The sequence below is a fragment of the Bos indicus x Bos taurus genome, chromosome X (genome assembly GCF_003369695.1).
Source record: "Bos indicus x Bos taurus breed Angus x Brahman F1 hybrid chromosome X, Bos_hybrid_MaternalHap_v2.0, whole genome shotgun sequence".
In the NCBI taxonomy this organism is placed as follows: domain Eukaryota; kingdom Metazoa; phylum Chordata; class Mammalia; order Artiodactyla; family Bovidae; genus Bos; species Bos indicus x Bos taurus.
In genome coordinates, this window is record NC_040105.1 from 23,683,593 (window position 1) to 23,705,530 (window position 21,938).

Below are 21,938 nucleotides of genomic sequence, written 5' to 3' on the forward strand. Positions count from 1 at the left end.
TGAGATATTCATGATTAGAATGATTATCAGTATTTTCAGATTTTTATCTGGACTTTAATAAAACAGTTATGATACTATAAAGGGTGCTTTTGTTTTTTACTCATAAAACCTTTACTGATGAATTGTTAGTGATAAGGAATTATGCCTTGCCTTGGAAGCTACTTCTGCAGCCGATAATCCATCTAAGGAACATTATTTTGCTGATTGGTGCATTATTTCCTCAGGTAGTGTTAGATGAAAAAATGCTTTTAAAGGTTTTTCTTTTTTTCCATTATTATTTCATGTTCAATCATATTGCTTTGGGAATATATTTCACAAAAGGGTAGTTGATATTCAGAATCTCATTCATGCATATAAGAATTCTTATTCCTAGCTGGGCAAAAAGGAAAATCATTTGTATAGATTTCACTTATTAGTGTCATATACCTGGCACTAGGTCTATGACAGAGAGGTTATATATACAGTCTCTTCTTGGATTCAAATTCTAGCACTGACTAGCTATATGACATTAGAAAAGTTACTTATCTTCTCATGACATTTTTCTCATCTATACAATCGGGATAAGAATAGTACCTGCCTCATAGGCTTGTTTTAAGCAGTCAATACCTGTTAGCATTATATAGTACTATGGTATTTTCTAAGTCAATCCTTAAAATTCAATAGATTAAATAAGAAAAGATTTATTTCTCATCAGATTAGATCACCTCTGTGTTATGGCTGTTGTATCATATTACTTTCCCTGTTTTGTTTTTCAGGTAGGATACTCTGACTTTACATTTATTTGGAATAATATAAAAGTATTCATATTGCAAACAAAGCTAATTGATCTCTAAAATATGCAAGCGGCTTATGCAGCTCTGCTGCTAAGTCACTTCAGTCGTGTCCGACTCTGTGTGACCCCATAGACGGAAGCCCACCAGGCTCCCCCGTCCCTGGGATTCTCCAGGCAAGAACACTGGAGTGGGTTGCCATTTCCTTCTCCAATGTGTGAAAGTGAAAAGTGAAAGGGAAGTCGCTCACTCATGTCCGATTCTTAGCGACCCCATGGACTGCAGCCTCCCAGGCGCCTTGTCCATGGGATTTTCCAGGCAAAAGTACTGGAGTGGGGTGCCATCGCCTTCTCTGTTAGGCAGCTCAGTAAATATCAAAAAATACCCCAGATAACCCAAACAGACATTTCGCCAAAGAAGGCATACATACAGATGGCCAACAAACACATGAAAAGATGGTCAACATCACTCATTATTAGAGAAATGCAAATCAAAACTACAATGAGATATCACCCCACACTGGTCAGACTGGTCATCATCAAAAAATCTACAAACAATAAATGCTGGAGCGAATGTGGAGAAAAGGGAACCCTCTTACACTGTTAGTGGGAATGTAAATTGATACAGCCACTATGGAGAACAGTACGGAGATTCCTTAAAAAATGTGGAATAAAACTACCATATGACCCAGAAATCTCACTACTGGTCATATACCCTGAGAAAACTGTAATTCAAAAAGACACATGCATCCCAATGTTAATGGCAAAACTACTTACAATAGCAAGGACATGGTAGCAATTTGATGTGCATTGACAGATGAATGAATAAAGAAGTTGTGGCACACATATGCAATGGAATATTAACCACAAAAAGGAATGAAATTGAGTCATCTTAGTGATGTGGATGAACCTAGAGTCAGTAATACAGTGTGAAGTAAGTCAGAAAGAGAAAAACAAATATCATATATTAACACATACAAATGGAATCTGGCAAAAATGGTACTGATGAACATATTTGCAAGGCAAGAATAGAAGCACAGATGCAGAGAACAGACTTGTGGACACAGGGAGGGAAGGAGAGGGTGGGACAAATTGAGAGAGTAGCGCTGACATATATACACTACTCTGTATAAAATAGTTAGCTGGTGGGAAGCTGCTGTATAGCACAGGGAGCTCAGCTTGATGCTCTGTGATGACCTAGAGGGGGTGGGATGGCGGGGTGGGAAGGAGGCTTAAGAAGGAGGGAATATATGTATACTTATAACTGATTCACATTGTTGTACAGCAGAAACCAACGCAACATTGTAAAGCAATTATACGCCATTAAAAAAAAAGTATTCATATTGACAAATGTCACTTATCTGTTTGCATGTAGTGTCCTTTTGGATGTCAATATGATCCAGTAGGAAAGCAGTCATGGATGGTGTCTGAATTAAGATATTCATTCATCTATAAGACTGTGCAGTGAAATGTGCTAACACTCAGAGTGAAGCAAAGAGAGAAAAATGTCCAGAATCCTACTAGCTAAAAAGAGATAACATTAGGCAAATGACTAAATTATTTTACAGATGATAAATAGTAAAGCTATGATTTGTGTATATTAGTAGCGACACTTGATAAATATTTCAGTTTGAGTTCAGTCACTCAGTCATGTCTGACTGTGACCCCATGGACTGCAGCATGCCAGGCCTCCCCATCCATCACCAACTCCCAGAGTTTACTCAAACTCATGTCCATTGAGTCAGTGATGCCACCCAACCATCTCATCCTCTGTCATCCCCTTCTCCTGCCTTCAATCTTTCCCAACATCAGGGTCTTTTCCAGTGAGTCAGCTCTTCACATCAGGTGGCCAAAGTATTGGAGTTTCAGTTCAGCATCAGTCCTTCCAATGAATATTCAGGACTGATTTCCTTTAGGATGGACTGGTTGGATCTCCTTGCAGTCCAAGGGACTCTCAAGAGTCTTCTCCAACACCACAGTTCAAAAGCGTCAGTTCTTCGGTGCTCAGCTTTCTTTATAGTCCAACTCTCACATCCATACATGACTACTGGAAAAACCATAGCTTTGACTAGACGGACCTAAGTCTTATTTCCATGACAGACTGGAGATTCCATGATTCAGTTTGGGAGACAGAGGTTTTATTCTCATCTCAGGGGGCCGAAATCAATTTAACATGAGGGTTAGATTTTTAAACTGTGCACATGATATCATTTGAAGTGAAAATTTCCTTTGATCAAGCTTCAGATTGTAAGGGTTGGTTTTCTCTAAACACCCCATCTCAGTGACAGTTCCTCATCCAGTTTCAGAAGAGCTCTCTCTTTCCTCAGTTTGACAACAGATTAAGCAGTTGGCTTATATTTAAAAGTCATATTGTATGAATAATATGTGTTTTTAAACACTGGAAATCACTCCCATAACAAAAAGAAGCTTACATAGGTAAAAGAAATCAGAGGTGGGGTGGGTGGATCCAAAAAGTCAGTTCAGTTCAGTCACTCAGTCATGTCTGACTCTTTGCGACCCCATGAATCGCAGCACGCCAGGCCTCCCTGTCCATCACCAACTCCCGGAGTTCACTCAGACTCACGTCCATCGAGTCAGTGATGCCATCCAGCCATCTCATCCTCTGTCGTCCCCTTCTCCTTCTGCCCCCAATCCCTCCCAGCATCAGAGTCTTTTCCAATGAGTCAACTCTTCGCATGAGGTGGCCAAAGTACTGGAGTTTCAGCTTTAGCATCATTCCTTCCAAAGAAATCCCAGGGCTGATCTCCTTCAGAATGGACTGGTTGGATCTCCTTGCAGTCCAAGGGACTCTCAAGAGTCTTCTCCAACACCACAGTTCAAAAGCATCAATTCTTCGATACTCAGCCTTCTTCACAGTCCAACTCTCACATCCATACGTGACCACAGGAAAAAGCATAGCCTTGACTAGACAGACCTTTGTTGGCAAAGTAATGTCTCTGCTTTTGAATATGCTATCTAGGTTGGACATAACTTTCCTTCCAAGGAGTAAGCGTCTTTTAATTTCATGGCTGCAGTCACCACTGCAGTGATTTTTATAACTCCCACTGTACCTTTTACCTGGGGAACATCTGATGAACAGAATTACTAGCAGAAGCACTGGCAATATTTTTTCTCTCTCTCTCATCCCTCAATTGTCCTGAATGTTCATATTTGAATTAGTATGAGTTAAATGCATGTTTTTTTATGCTCCAACAGTATAAGGACAAATACACATAGCATGGAAGAGATGTACACAGTGCTGAGGGATTGTACTGCCCCAGCTTCATAAGTGAAAGTGAAAGCAAAAGCTAAAGTGAAGTTGTTCAGTCATGTCCAACTCTTTGTGACCCTATGGACTGCAGACCACCAGGCTCCTCCATCCATGGGATTTTCTAGGCAAGAGTACAGGAGTGGATTGCCATTTCCTTCTCCAACCCCAGCTTAATAGTCATTTAATTTGCTTTCTACACGTGAAGGTCTGTATTTACTACTAAATCTGTCTATTGGGTGAAGTGGTAAGCTCTGAAATGTAAATAGCATTTTCCCCTTCATCACAGCCCCGCTAAGTTCTAGTGCAGGCCAGAAAGAGACCCTAAATCTCTTTCTGGGAAGCCCAGAAAAGGCTGGACTAGCCCAGTTCCACTCCATTGAAGAGAATCCCCTCCTCCTTGTATTAAAATGATTAATTTGGGCATTTCTTAAACTATGCCAGGGACAGATAGTGAATGACAGAAACTATCCTTACCAATCTGTACACTTAACTGAATCATGTATATGAGAAACAGGTATGGAGTTTGTCTTAGGCATTGCAATTAATCTCCCTAAAATCTTGATAGAGATATATGGAGCAGTGATCCTTCAGCACACTAGCCTTGATCTATTTCCTTTCTGAAATATTGATATAACAAACAAATGATGATACTTGATTCTTTAGTTTAACTAGTTTCAGTTAATTACTATAAATGCCATCTGAAAGTTCATGTTGAGTTTGCAAATTCAGATGATGGGTATATGGATGTTCCCCATGCAATTCTTTCAACTTATCTTTCACTTTTCATAATAAAGTACTGAGAAGAAAAGTACTCAAAGATTGGGCTTTTGAAAATAGGTCTTTTCATATATTCATTCCATAATCTTTTGTAGACTACTTACTACATGTACTTGGATAGGTACTATGGACAAACTTGAATTCAACATGGTACCTGCCTTTAAGAATTGTATCACTTATTTACTGCTACAACAATGCTTCCTAGACAACTTGGTGTCATGCAACCACAGGCATTTATTTTCACATTCATGGGTATACAGGTTGATTGCTAAGTGGGTAATCTCTCTTCACCGTTTCAAACTGCAAGTTCTGCTAGATATTGTTCCTTGCCCCATTTTACTTAACATGTGTTCATTCTGAGACCCAGTCTCTTCTCGTTATTATGGCAGAACTGCAAGAGTGTAAGCCCTATCAAAGATGTAGATTACATGCCTGTTTATATCACCTCTACTAAAACATACTGACCAAAACGAGTCACATGGTTGAGCCCAAAGTCAAAGAGAAAGTAAACTCTGTCTTTAGTGGCAGAAATTACAATGTCAACAGGGAAAAAGACATGATACAAGGAGAAAAGTGGTGACCAAACCTAAGTCTACACCAAGAACTTTGGAGCTTAGATCTGGACAAAGCAGACAAAATATTGCACTTCTGGCAAATTGCTCCATTTGTTCAAAGGATAAATGAATATGACTGGGTACTAATCTGTGGGTCCATTTTCCATACTCAGTGGTTCTAACCTTAGACCCTTTCAGGGCTGCATAGATTAGCCTACCTTATTATCAGACTACATCATAACAAAGAATAAAAACAACACAAGAAGCCCTTGTTATTATTTCTAAGATTCTTTTCTAGATATATGCAAACAGTGATAATTAATGTCTATCGCTCTTCCCTCAGGGGCTTCCCTCGTGGCTCAGATGATAAAGAATCCACCTGCATGCAGGAGAACTGGGTTCAATCCCTGGGTTGGGAAGATCCCCTGGAGAAGAGAATGGCAACCCACTCCACTATTCTTGCCTGAACAATTCCATGGACAAAGGAGCCTGGCAGACCCCAGTCCATGGGGTTGCAAAGAGTCAGACACGATTGAGCAACTAACACTAACACTTTCCCTTCCCTCTAGGAAGGCTCGATATAGTGAAATATGCATGCTAAGTCACTTTAATCATGTCCGACTCTGTGTGACCCTATGGACTATAGCCTGCCAGGCTCCTCTGTCCATGGAATTCTCCAGGAAGAATACTTGAGTGGGTTGCCATGCCTTCCTCCAGGGGATCTTCCCAATCCAGGGATCGAACAAGTGTCTCTTATGTCTCCTGCATTGGCAGGTGGATTCTTTACCACTAGCACCACCTGGGAAGCCCTATAGTAAAATAAAGGACATTTTTATTTTTATATCAATTACTTCTTTAGCAGTATACCTGTGGGTCTTAAATGACAGACTTTATATAATTGCTGAACAATGGGAATAAGCTGAATTTTTTGAGCTTTAATGAAGGGTTTACATCTATTTAAAATTAAACCCTTGTTGTATAGATAAACACTGAATGAAATCAACTGTAACATTTTATAATTAAGAATAATGCAGCAGTGTGAGATCATTATTGCAAAACTTTAAAAATGTATTTATTTCCCATTAGTTGCAGCATAATGATCCAACTCTTTAAATGAAAAAGAAAATAAACTTCTTGAATCAAACTTTGTGATAGAGACCCAGCATGTGTTATTAATTTAAACTGTTTTTCTCAATGATTTTATTTTATGATATAACCAATCATTGGATTGTAAATGTAGAAAATGTTTCATTTGGCTCCTAAATAAAGGATAATGAAAGTCATTAAATGTTTACTAAAACCAACTGCTATTAAGATAAAGTATATAAATAAGTCACCAACCAAAATCAATCTTTATTCCTATATATCAAAAGAGAGAGAGGAAAATATGTGTATATATAGATTTCTCTCTTTCACTTTTGCACTCTCTCTATATACACATGAACCGTGTGAAATTTGCAATGATTGATATTTATACAATTAATTTACTGCCCCTAAATCATATACAGATTAACCTATTCTTATGTCCTTATGTTTAAATCATATTTAAATATACATTTATAAATAAATAATATCTATTATTATATCTTTAAATGCAAGTTTACAGGAAAAAGCCTGTAAACAGGCTTTTTAACAGGCTTATAACAGGAGTTATAAGCCTATGGAAATCAGAATGCAGAAAACTAAAATGCCTGACAATTTAAAGGATTGTTGAGGCTGTAGAGTAACTGGAACCTTCGTATCCTGCCAGTGGGAGTTTACTTTGGCATAACTGCTTTGCAAATCTCCTTGGCAGTAGCTTCTAAATCTGAACACAGGTACACTCTGTGACACAGGAACTCAACTACTAAGTATATAACTCTAATGTTTGTAGGTACATCCATCAAAAGATGTATACAAAGGCATTCAGAGAAGTATTATTCATATGATCTCCAAATTGGAAGCAATCTAAATGCATATCAACTCTAGAGAATAAACAAAATGAGGAATATTCACAACTGAACTCTATATGGCAATGAGAAGGATTAAATTACTGCCATGTTCCATAACACAGATGAGCATCAACATAATATTCAACAAAAGAAGCCAAGCAAAAGACATGGAAGCAACCTATGTGTTGATTGACAGAGGAATGGATAAAGAAGATGCGGTACATATATACAAAAAATATTACTAGCCATTAAAAAGAATGAAATAATGCCATCTGTGGCAACATGGATGGACCTAGAGATAGTAATGCTGAGTGAAGTTAGAAAAGGAAAAATATTGTATTACATCCCTTATATGTGGAATCTAAAAAGAAACAGTACAAATGAACTTATTTACAAAATAGACTTAGAGAACAAACTTATGGTTGCTGGGGGGAGGGATGGTGGGAAGGATAGGCGGAAGGGATAGGGAGTTTGGGATGGACATGTACACACTACTATATTTACAATGGATAACCAACAAGGTCCTACTGTATAGCACATAGAACCCTGGTCAATGTTATGTGACAAGATGGGGGGAAATCTAGGGGAGAATGGATACAGGTATATGTATAGCTGAGTCCCTTTGCTGTCCACCTGAAAATATCACAACATTGTTAACTTACTATACTCCAATATAAAAAAAAGTTTTTAAAAATAACTGGGCAGAGTATACAGCATATAATTACATTTATATAAAGTCCAAGACAAGGCGACACTAATATAAGTGTTAGAAATCAGGATGGTTACTTCATGATGGTACTTAGTGGAAGTGAGCATGAGTGGGGCCTCAAAGGTATTGGTAATGCTATATTTTTTTATCAGATTGGTGGGTATATGTAGGTATTTACTCTCTGAAAATGTACCATGCTGTTCCATTAAGTTTTGGGCACTTTTCTGCACATCTTATATTTTCAATAGCATACTGAAGTATAATTGATGTACAAACTACACATACTTCATGTGTATAATTCAATACACACAAGTCTGGACATAGGGAAATACTTGTTTGGAAGAAAAGCCATGACCAACCTAGACAGCATATTAAAAAGCAGAGATGTTACTTTGCCAACAAAGGTCCGTCTAGTCAAAACTACTGTTTTTCCAGTAGTTGTGTATGGATGTCACAGTTGGACTATAAAGAAAGCTGAGTGCAGAAGAATTGATGCTTTTGAACTGTGGGGTTGGAGAAAACTCTTGAGAGTCCCTTGAACTGCAAAGAAATCAAACCAGTCCATCCTAAAGGAAATCAGTCCTGAATATTCATTGGAAGGACTGATATGAAGCTGAAACTCCAATATTTTGGCCACCTGATGCAAAGAACTGACTCCTTGGAAAAGACCCTGATGCTGGGAAAGACTGAAGGCAGGAGGATAAGGGGAAGACAGAGGATGAGATGGTTGGATGGCATCACTGACTAGATGGACATGAGTTTGAGCAAACTCCAGGAGTTGGTGATGGACAGGGAAGGCTGGTGTGCTGCAGTCCATGGGGCTGCAAAGAGTCAGACACGACTGAGTGACAGAACTGAACTGAACTGAAACACTTGTGATACCATCACCAGTCAAGGTAATAGACCTATGTAACACCTCCCAATGTTTTCTTGTGTCTGTTTTTTGAATGCTATATTTTTGTAAAAGACTTACTTTCAGAAAAGTACATCTGCTTTCTCAATATGATGACTTCCTGCCATCCTTCTTTTTCACAATTTCTGAAAGAGTTGCTTAATGACTCTGACACAGTCTTACAACTTCCCATTATTTTTCATACTTCAAATCATGAAGGAATTATTGTAATCTTTTCGGGTCTGTCATCCAGTTCACTCACTATTAATTCCTTTTTGGGGCTCAGAGAGAAGACCTTAGGGAATTTATAGAGCCTTTTCTCATTCTTGTATCTGCTAAAAAAAACTTTATGTCACAAATCTTGATTATTGATTCCCTCCATGACATTTAAAATTATGTATTTCACAGGAACTTTGTCTGCTACCACCTTTCTGCCCAAAGTAATTTATAGCAGCCATGGACATTTTGAAATTAGATTGAAGACCTTCTGTTGCAAACCACATGCTTCTTGAAACAGATGGAATTTTCAGTAGTGTGAGGTTATTCCTAATCCTGGCAATATTACCAAACAACAAGGAAAGGCTTAATGGGTTGACCTGTTAAGTCCATTTTTCAAATCAAAGGTGAAGTTGTTTTTTTTGGGAAATCAAGGTTATGTCTGTCTCCAGGCATGCATTAAGCAATTAACATGAGTTCTAGAGGAATGGAAGGCCTCTGAAGGTAAGCACAGGGCATACTCATTCACTTGGAAAGCCCTTTAACAAAGGAATTGCTTCCTCATGAGCAGTATTAAAGCAACCTCCCATTACTAAAGCATATTAAGCTACCTTGTGGGCATTTTGCCAAATCTTTAAGTTGTATTATAGGCTTTCTGTACAAAATATGTTTTTCTCTGAAACAGTTCAAACACTCTCCTCTCTCTTTTTTTCCCCACTATTCCTTACAGACACCATCAAAGTTACCTAACTTCAAACATTAACTACTTCTATAGCTCTTGTGAAGTTTCACACAGGGAGCTATTGACAAGCAAGACATCTGATGATGAAGCAGAGTTCTTTTGTGACTAGAAGAGATGAAATCCCTGTACAATGCAGAAAACTTGCCACAACTGTTCTTTTTGTCTTATACTAAAGTATAGTTTTTAGAATAAAGAACACCTACTGCAAAGAGATCCAACTAGTCCATTCTGAAGGAGATCAGCCCTGGGATTTCTTTGGAAGGAATGATGCTAAAGCTGAAACTCCAGTACTTTGGCCACCTCATGTGAAGAGTTGACTCACTGAAAAAGACTCTGATGCTGGGAGGGATTGGAGGCAGGAGGAGAAGGGGACGACAGAGGATGAGATGGCTAGATGGCATCACCGACTTGATGGACGTGAGTCTGAGTGAACTCCGGGAGTTGGTGATGGACAGGGAGGCCTGGTGTGCTGCGATTCATGGGGTTGCAAAGAGTTGGACACGACTGAGCGACTGAACTGAACTGAAGTGAACACATAGAAAGAGATAAACAACATGACTTTGATACAAAGCAAATTTAATCATGAATTCTAGGAAATTACTTCAAGTATTATTGCTACATCAAGTGGTTCCAAGTGACCAGATGTCTTGTGTAGGGTGTACATTTGACTGTTACTTGTGCCCTCTAAATCTATTGTACTTTTCTCCCTGGTTACTCAGGGCAACCCAACTGGGGACCACAGTACCCAGTCTCCTTTGTAGTTACATGTGGTCGCTCAACTAAATTCTTGCTAATAAAATATGAGCACAAGCAATTTTTGCTTCATCTGGATTCCTCTGTCTCCTCTTCACATAAGCTAGAAGCCAATCAAGGCAGGGGACAGCTATGAGCATGCAGAGGAGGGCTGTATACTAGGGGATGGCAAAGCACCAATGTTGACAGCACCTTCACCACTGAATATCTTGTTGGCATTAAGCCACACCTCCAGTCTGGATGTCGAACTTGCATGCGAAGGAAATATACTTCCATTCACTTTTACTCATTGTATGCTTTTATCTTTGTTATTGAAGCTACTATTTACCAGATAGGGTTATTGATTAATAATTTTTAGTATGCTTTCAACTTATTAAAAGAATGTGAAACAAATATTTGATGATTTCTAAAATAAAAATATTTTATATTTCCATAGGATATTTCTTTTATCAGGACCTTTCTCCATATTTTATTATATGAGAGTCAAAAGAATCCTGTGGTGGCAGTTAAGATGATTCATTATGCCTATTTCACTAAAAAGGAAACAACAACATTGGCAACTGGATCTTGATCTTTCCAAATTATCTCAGGAAACTATACAACTTCAGAGGAAATATGGTTTGCTTACTATATATTAAAGTCAACTCACAATACCATATTGAATGAAAATTCACAACTTTAAGAAGGTGACTTAGTCTTTTGGAGAATTTAATAAATATGGCTTCTTTTTTTTTACTGCATTCATTAACCACTAATTTATCTCTTTAATGAAATAAGAAGATAATTTTTCAATTAAATGCATTTTCAAGTTAAATGTTTGAAATATCAAGAAATTTTATATTTACTATTGAATTCTATTTATAAATGTAGCAAATTTGAAAATACATAGATGTTAAAAATTACTTTGTTTATTGTAAAATTGAGTAACAGAGGAAAGAAGAATATGACAATTATGTGTAAGTCCAAGACTCAGAGTTAACTACTGTTAATATATGTGTATACTTTTTTAATGAAAATAAACAATATTGTTTTAAGCATTTTCACTTGATGATAATAGGTGACATTCATGATCCCTACTAGGGCCAGGCAGTAGACTACAAATATTCTACCAATTATGTTAAATATAATATTCAGTAGAAGCCTGTAGATAAGTGCTATAATTATCACTATCTTTACATAATGAGCAACTGAGACTTGGGTATGCTAACCAACTGATGCCTCATAATGAAGATTGAAAGTAGTAAGTGATGTCACAGATTGTCTGTATTCAAAACTTGCACTCCAAACAGTTTGCTATTATTTGAGGATCAAGAAACACAAGGCAGCAATGTATTCCATCTTATGGGTCACAACGAGATCAGAGAAGCACCACAGATGTCCCAATCAATCTTTTACTTTTGGATATATAACTTGTTTCCTAATATTAACAGCATGTATTTGTTATTAAATCTTTGTACCTTGACATATTCATATGACTTTATTTTAGTAATTTTATAGAACTAGAGTTGCTGATCAGGACCTGTTTTAAGGATTTTGAATATATTGACAATTGGAGCTTAGGAGTTTGCCCTAATTTCCTCACAATATGTGGGAGCAACCAAGTATTCTTTGTGGAGACAAGATTTGGTATTAACATTGTTTTCTATATGTTTGACAGTTTTGAGAAATGATTTATTTTTTATGTATGGATTTTTAAAACTATTAATGTACAGTTGTAAAATATGCTTATTGATGATTTCTGCTTTATTTCTACTGATTTGCACACTTATACATTTTTATCAGATTTACATACTTTAAACACTTTTCTTATGTTATAGACCTTAACACACTGTGTGAAATAAATATCTCAAATACTTCTGATCACACTGCTAATAACCTTCAACTCTTTTGCAAGTGTATTTTCAGATGTACACATTCTTATGTTTCTGTAACCAAATGTATGAAGTAAATTCATTTGTTATTTTGGCCTCAGAAATCACCTATCTTTCCAGTACCTTTGATGACTAAATCTGCAGTTTCAATACCTTTGCTGTGGTATAACTTAGCATACAACAAACACGACATATTTAAATTATAAAATTTGAATGAGTTTTGATATAAGTATATGCCTATAAAACCATCACCATAAATAAGATAATGAACATCACCTCTAAAAGTTACTTAATGTTTCTTTGTACTTCCTCCCTTCTGCCCCTCACTTCCTATGCCCTCATTGCCAGGCAAGTACTGATCTGCTTTCTGTCATTGTAGATAAGTTTGCCTTTTCCAGAATTTTTCTATAAATGGAATCAGAGTACTATTTTTGGTCTACTTCTTCTAACTCATCATAAATATTTTGAAAATCATCAACATATCTGAATGTTTACTGCTTTTTATTGTTGAGTAGTATTCTATTGGGTGATACGTCCCAATTTGTTTATTCACTCACCTAGTAAAGGAGATTTGGATTATTTCCAGTCTGAGGGTGATACAGTTAAAAGCTGTTATGAACATTAATGTTTAAGTCTTTATATGTATATTTAATTTCTCTTCTAGAAGTGGAATGGTTGGATCATATGGTATGTGTATTTGTAACTTTCTATAAACCTTCCAAACAGTTTTCCTACATGGTTGTACTGTTTTATGCTCCTATCAGCAGTCAATTCAAGTTCCAGTAGTTCCAGTCCAGAGGTAAGATGACAGAGTAGAAGGACATGAGCTCACCTCTTCTTATGCAAACACCAAAAGAACAACTACCTTCTAAATAACCAGTAACAAAAATAAAACAAAATGCTAGAACCTACCAAAAATCATAGCCTACATCCAAAGACAAAGAAGTCACAATGAGATGGAAGGAGGGATGCAATCGTGATAAACTTAAGTCCCATATAGGCCAGGTAAAAAGTAAAACTGTTAGTTGCTCAGTCATGCCCAACCCTTTGTGACTCCATGGACTGTAGCCCACTAGGCTCCTCTGTCCATAGAGCTCTCCAGGCAAGAATATTGGAGTGGGCTGCCATTTCCTTCTCCCTTCTCAGGGGATCCTCATGATCTAGGGATCAAACCCAGGTCTCCTGCACTGCAGGCAGATTTTTTTTTTTTTTTAACCACTGAGCCACCTAGGGAGCCCACGTGCCTGGTAGGCAACCCACAAACTAGAAAATGATTATACCACAGAGGTTCCCCCACAGCAGTGAAAGTTCTGAACCCCACGTCAGGCTCCCCAGCCTGGGGGGGTCTGGCAATGGGAGGAGGAATACCCGGAGAATATGGCTCTGAAAGCCAATGGAGTTTCACTACAGGAATTCCACTCTTGAAGGGAGCACACAGGGTCTGGTGTGCACTGGGACCCAGAGGTGAAAGCAATAATCTCATAAGAGACTGGGCCAAACTTATCTGCAGGTATCAGAAGGTCTCCTGTGGAGGGAGGGGATGGGTGTGGCTCATTATGTGGACTAGGACACTGGCAGAAGCAGCTCTGGGGAGTACTCACTGGCAAAAATAAATGAAATAGAGATGAAGAACAGAATAGAAAAAAGATCAATGAAACTAAAATTTAATTCTTTGAAAATATAACCAAAATTGATAAGCCTTTAGCCAGACTCATCAAGAAAAAGAGGGAGAGAGCTCAAATCAATAAAATCGGAAATGGAAAAGGAGAAGTTACAACAGACACCAGAGAAATACAAAGGATCATAAGAGACTACTACAAGCAACTATATGCCAATAAAATGGACAATTTAGAAGAAATGGACAAATTCTTAGAAAAGCACAATCTCCCAAGAATGAACCAGAAGAAATAGAAAATAGGAACAGACCAAGTACTGACATTGAAACTGTGACTTAAAACCTCCCAACAAACAAAATTTCAGGAAGAGATGGCTTCATAGATGAATTATTATTATATCAAACATTTACAGAAGAATTAACACCTGAAACTGTTTCAAAAAATTGCAGAGGAAGGAATATTCCCAAACTCATTCTACAAGGCTACCATAGCCCTGATACCCAAACCAGAAAAAGATACTACGAAAAAACAAAATTATAGGCCAATATCACTGATGAACAAAGATGCAAAAATCCTCAAAATACTAGCAAACTGAATCCAACAATATTACATTAAAAGGATCATACACCATAATCAAGTGGGATTTATTCCAGAGATGCAAGGATTTTTCAATATCTGCAAATCAATCAGTGTGATATATAACATCAACAAATTGAAGAAAACCTTATGATTATGTCAATAGATGCAGAAAAAGCTTTCAACAAAATTCAACACCCATTTACAATAAAAACTCTCCAGAAAGTGAGCTTAGAGGGAACATACCTCAACATAATAAAGGCCACATATGACAAACTTACAGCTAGCATCATCCACAATGGTGAAAAGTTGAAAGTATTTGCTCTAAGATCAGGAACAAGACAAGGATGTCCACTCTCACCACTCTTATTCAACATAGTTTTGGAAGTCCCAACTACAGCAATCAGCAAAGAAAGAACTAAAGGGACTCTAAGTTGGAAAGCAAGTAAAACTGTCACTGTTTGCAGATGATGTGATACTATACATAGAAGATCCTAAAGATGTTACCAGAAAACCACTAGGGCAACAAACGGGACCTAGTTAAACTGAAAAGCTTTTTGCACAGCAAAGAAAACCTAAAAAAGACAAAAAGACAACCCTCAGAATGGGAGAAAATATTTGCAAATTAAGCAACTGACAAAGGATTAATCTCCAAAATATACAAGCAGCTCATGCAGCTCATACCAAATGACCCAATCAAAAACTGGGCAGAAGACCTTTTAAATAGACATTTCTCCAAAGAAGATGTACAGATGGCCAAACACATGAAAAGATGCTCAACATCACTAATAAAGAAATGCAAATCAAAACTACAATAAGGTATCACCTCACACCAGTCAGAATGGCCATCATCAAAAAATCTATAAACAATAAATACCAGAGAGTGTGTGGATAAAAGGGAACCATCTTGCACTGTTGGTGGGAATGTAACTTGGTGCAGCCACTGCTGCTGCTAAGTCGCTTCAGTCGTGTCCGACTCTGTGCGACCCCATAGATGGCAGCCCACAAGGCTCCCCCGTCCCTGGGATTCTCCAGGCAAGAACACTGGAGTGAGTTGCCATTTCCTTCTCCAATGCATGAAAGTGAAAAGTGAAAGTCAAGTCGCTCAGTCGTATCCGACTCTTAGCGACCCCATGGACTGCAGCCCACCAGGCTTCTCCATCCATAGGATTTTCCAGGCAAAAGTACTGGAGTGGGGTGCCATTGCCTTCTCCGGGTGCAGCCACTATGGAAATAAAAAATAAAAATAGAACTACCATATGATCTAGAAATACCACCAGGGGCATATACCCTGAGAAAACCAGAATTCAAAAAGACACATGTACTCCAATGTTCATTGAAGCACTATTTACAATAGCAAGGACATGGAAGCAACCTCAATGTCCATCAACAGATGAGTGGATAAAGAAGATGTGGACACACACACACATATACATACACATGCACAAGGGAATATTACTCACCCATAACAAGAAAGGTAAATAATGATGTGGATGGACCTAGCATCTGTCATATAGAGTGAAGTCAGAAAGAGAAAAATATCATATATTAATGCATATATATGAAATCTAAAAAAATAGTGCAGATGAACCTATGTAAGGAGGAATAAATGTAGACATACAGAGTTTACATGTGGGCACACAAGGGGAAGGGAGGGTGGGACAAACTGGGAGATTAGCATTAACATATATACACTACTGTATATAAAACAGATCACTAGTGTATAGCACAGGGAGTTCTGTGCTGTATAGTTGCAATAAAGCACAGGGAGCTCAACTTGGTCCTGTGATGACCTAGAGGAATGGGATGTGGGGGGAGGTGTGGGAGGGAGGCTCAAGAGAGGGGATTTAGGTATACATATAGCTGATTCACTTTGTTGTACAACAGAAACTAATACTGTAAGTATATTCCAATAATAAAATATACGTCTTGAAAAGCTCAAATGCATTCTGATTCATACTAACTTCTTTGTTTTGTGACACTGACATTTTGTCTTATAATATTATGTGTGCTAATCTCCTGTGCTAATCTCCTGAGACTTACTGCTTTAATAAATTGCCAACCAACTGGGAAAAAAGAGAACTACTATAGTTCATCAATGAATTCAGTAAAGCTGCAGGATACAAAATTAATACAAAGAAATCTGTTGCATTTCCATACACTAACAACGAAACATGAGAAAGAGAAATTAAAGAAACAATCCCATTTACCACTGCATCAAAAAGAATAAACTACCTAGAAATAAACCTACTTAATGAGGCAAAGACCTGGACTCCCAAAACACAAATAGCACAATACTCATATCAGATAAAATAGACTTTAAAACAAAGGCTGTGAAAAGAGACAAAGAAGGACAATACATAATGATCAAAGGATCAATTCAAGAAGAAGATATAACAATTATAAATATATATGCACCCAACATAGGAGCATCACAATATGTAAGACAAATGCTAAGAAGTATGAAAGGGGAAATTAACAATAACACAATAATAGTGGGAGACTTTAATACCCCACTTACATCTATGGATAGAAAAACTAAACAGAAAATTAACAAGTAAACACAAACTTTAAATGATACAATAGACCAGTTAGACCTAATTGATATCTATAGGACATTTCACCCCAAGACAATGAATTTCACCTTTTTTCTCAAGTGTGCATGGAACCTTCTCCAGGATAGATCACATCCTGGGCCATAAATCTAGCCTTGGTAAATTCAAAAAAAATTGAAATCATTCCAAGCATCTTTTCTGACCACAATACAGTAAGATTAGATGTCAATTACAGGAGAAAAACTATTAAAAAATTCCAACATATGGAGGCTGAACAACACGCTTCTGAATAACCAATAAATCACAGAAGAAATCAAAAAGAAATCAAAATATGCACATAAACGAATGAAAATGAAAACACAACAACCCAAAACCTATGGGACACTGTAAAAGCAGTGCTAAGGGGTAGGTTCATAGCAATACAGGCTTACCTCAAGAAACAAGAAAAAAGTCAAATAAATAACCTAACTCTACACCTAAAGCAACTAGAAAAGGAAGAAATGAAGAACCCCAGGGTTAGTACAAGGAAAGAAATCTTAAAAATTAGGGCAGAAATAAATGCAAAAGAAACAAAAGAGACCATAGCAAAAATCAACAAAGCCAAAAGCTGGTTCTTTGAGAAGATAAATAAAATTGGCAAATCATTAGCCAGACTCATCAAGAAACAAAAGGAGAAAAATCAAATCACAAAATTAGAAATGAAAATGGAGAGATCACAACAGACAACACAGAGATACAAAGGATCATAAGAGACTACTATCAGCAACTATATGCCAATAAAATGACATCTTGGAATAAATGGACAAATTCTTAGAAATGTACAACTTTCCAGAACTGAACCAGGAAGAAATAGAAAATCTTAACAGACCCATCACAAGCACGGAAATTGAAACTGTAATCAGAAATCTTCCAGCAAACAAAAGTCCAGGACCAGACGGCTTCACAGCTGATTCTACCAAAAATGTAGAGAAGAGCTAACACCTATCCTACTCAAACTCTTCCAGAAAAGTGCAGAGGAAGTAAACTTCCAAACTCATTCTATGAGGCCACCATCACCCTAATCCCAAAACCAGACAAAGATGTCACAAAAAAAGAAAACTACAGGCCAATATCACTGATGAACATAGATGCAAAAGTCCTTAACAAAATTCTAGCAAACAGAATCCAACAACATATTAGAAAGATCATACATCATGACCAAGTGGGCTTTACCCCAGGGATGCAAAGATTCTTCAATATCCACAAATCAATCAACATAATATACCACATTAACAAATTGAAAAATAAAAACCATATGATTATCTCAATAGATGCAGAGAAAGCCTTTGACAAAATTCAACATCCATTTATGATAAAAACCCTCCAGAAAGCAGGACTAGAAAGAACATACCTCAACATAATAAAAGCTATATATGACAAACCCACAACAAACATTATCCTCAGTGGTGAAAAATTGAAAGCATTTCCCCTAAAGTCAGGAACAATACAAGGGTGCCCACTCTTACCACTACTATTCAACATAGTTTTGGAAGTTTTAGCCACAGCAATCAGAGCAGAAAAAGAAATAAAAGGAATCCAGATTGGAAAAGAAGAAGTAAAACTCTCACTGTTTGCAGATGACATGATCCTCTACATAGAAAACCCTAAAGACTCCACCAGAAAATTACTAGAGCTAATCAATGAATATAGTAAGGTTGCAGGATATAAAATCAACACACAAAAATCCCTTGCATTCCTATACACTAACAATGAGAAAACAGAAAGAGAAATTAAGGAAGAAATTCCATTCACCATTGAAATGAAAAGAATAAAAATAGGAATATATATCTACCTAAAAAAACTAAAGACCTATATATAGAAAACTATAAAACACTGATGAAAGAAATCAAAGAGGACACAAATAGATGGAGAAATATACCATGTTCACACATAAGAAGAATCAATATAGTGAATGAGTATGCTACCCAAAGCAATCTATAGATTCAATGCAATCCCTATCAAGCTACCAACAGTATTTTTCACAGAACTAGAACAAATAATTTCACAATTTGTGTGGAAATACAAAAAAAAAAACCTCGAATAGCCAAAGCAATCTTGAGAAAGAAGAATGGATAAGAAAGCAGTGGTACATATACACAATGGAATATTACTCACCCATTAAAAAATAATACATTTGAATCAATTTTAATGACTTGGATGAAACTTGAGCCTATTATACAGAGTGAAGTAAGCCAGAAAGAAAAACACCAATACAGTATACTAACGCATATATATGGAATTTAGAAAGATGGTAACGATAACTCTGTATGCGAAACAGCAAAAGAGACAGATGTATAGAACAGTCTTTTGGACTCTGTGGGAGAAGGCGAGGGTGGGATGATTTGGGAGAATGGCATTGAAACATGTATATTATCATATGTGAAATGAATCGCCAGTCCAGGTTTGATGCATGATACAGGGTGCTTGGGGCTGGTGCACTGGGATCACCCAGAGGGATGAGATGGGGAGGGAGGTGGGAGGGGGGTTCAGGATGGAGAACACATGTACACCCATGGTGGATTCATGTCAATGTATGGCAAAACCAATACAATATTGTAAAGTAATTAGCCTCCAATTAAAATAAATAAATTTATATTTAAAAAATAAATAAAAGTTAAGGAAAAAAAAAAAAGAATTACAACATCTTATTTTGAAATTTTATAGTTGTGCCTAGAAATCTAGGTGTTTTGGAAGAGCGTTTTGATGGCACTCATATTTCTAATTGAAAAAACTTATATTGTCCTGAAAAGGAGAGAAGTTGAAAGAACATGATTGTGTAGCATCTCAATCCAATGAAATACTTTAAAAACACCATCTATACCACAAGCTGCAACTGAACAATGAAGATTCTATGTGCTGAAACAAAGACCCGGCAGAGTCAAATAAATTTTTTTTTTAATGAATGTGCAAAAAAAAAAAAGCAACTTATTTGTTAAGTTTTGCCCTGGGACAGTATTTGTTCACAAAAGTTACTCAGTATGAGAGAAAAAATAAAATATTTGGAATTATATATTAACACCTTTCAATATGAAAAATAGGCCTAAGAATGTCTGCCATTTAGTAGGATTGTGCAGTTTACCAGGTATCTTGGCACCTGTACAGATACACTTTTCTCAATTAAAATGATTAAAGTCTAGAGTAAAGAGACATTAGAAGATGTCAACAACTTAGTTTGTCAGTCATCAAATGCAATTTTGAGGAAGGTGCAAGTTTTTTTTTGTTTTGGAAATTTTTTTTTGGTTTGTTTGTTTTGACTGCACCCTGCAGCATGTGGGGTCTCAGTTTCCCGACCAGGGATTGAACCCACAGCCCCTGCAATGGAAGTGTGAAATCTTAATCGCTGGACCACGAGGGAAGTCCCACGAATTATTTTTTAATAGAAAGGAAGATACATTGGAAAAATATATTCTTTAGAGAAATACAAGTGATACAGTATTAAAAACATATATAGTTAAAACCTGACAGAAGTATATGGACACGTAACCAGAATACTTATCACCATTAAGTTTTATATTCAGAATATGAATACAGAAATTGTTTAAAAGGGTGTAACATACATGATTTTTCACAAATTATTTTGGAAAATAACTTTTGAATAAAACTATTTTTAGGTTCATAAACACTAATCAAATATTTTTAAACGTATATATTTTACTATTTTAGTATGCCCTTTGATTTTATCATCTTCCTAGTTTGGACAATAAATCATATGGCCACCCTGCTCGTAAACATCTCCACCTGTGAGTGATGAATGCTCTTCTATTATCTCAGTCACTATCCTTTAATGATATCCTCTAACATTTCAATTAATAAGGTAAGTCACCAAATACATACTTTACATATAAAACTGTAGAAGATAAAAATTTATTTAATAAATAGAATGCATAATAACTATAGTTTTTCTTTCTACAACTAGTCATGTGCTTGCATACAGTATTTATAAATTCCTGCTTCTGTTACACATTTTATATTCCCTTTACTTTCAGATAAAACCTCAACTGGTCACAGTACTTCTCCTGGTGGGATGACTCAAAACTTCATTTTTCAAGTTTCTGAGCCTAGTGGTCCACCATTTTACCATTAGAATGACAACAGGTGCCCTTCTGGCTTTAATTTTATCAGGAAGATTACTGTCACAGCATCAGTGAAGGACTCAGTACCTGGTCCTGAAACTAATCCTCACCCAACTCCTAGAAGTGGATTTCCAGTCCTATTCAATCTCTGGCCCTTTCCTCCATCTTGGGTGGTCTCTTAGCCTCGTCTCTACCCAGTTTCTAGCTCCTTCCACTTCACTGTATTTCTGTGCCAGTGTTTTTCTAGCCAGCGTCATGTTTAAAGCTTCTTGGATTATGGAAGTTAACAGCAATTTTAGTTCTTTAGAATAATTTTTTTTAATACTTATAGTTCCTTTTTTATTGATTTACAGTCTCCAGTCAAAGTATTGATTCCCAAAGTAACTTAGGTTAGGTTAGTTCTTGTCTTCCCTACTCACCTCAGTGCAGATATTTTATTCATTTGTAGAATAAATTGACATGCCCAACACATTTATTTTCCTCGATGAACGCTGAAAAAAGTATGTTAAATTTTAAGTTAAAGGTAGGTATATTATCAAATTGATTAATATTTAGTTTTTAAAAGGTGCTTTTATGCCATAATATAATTTACTA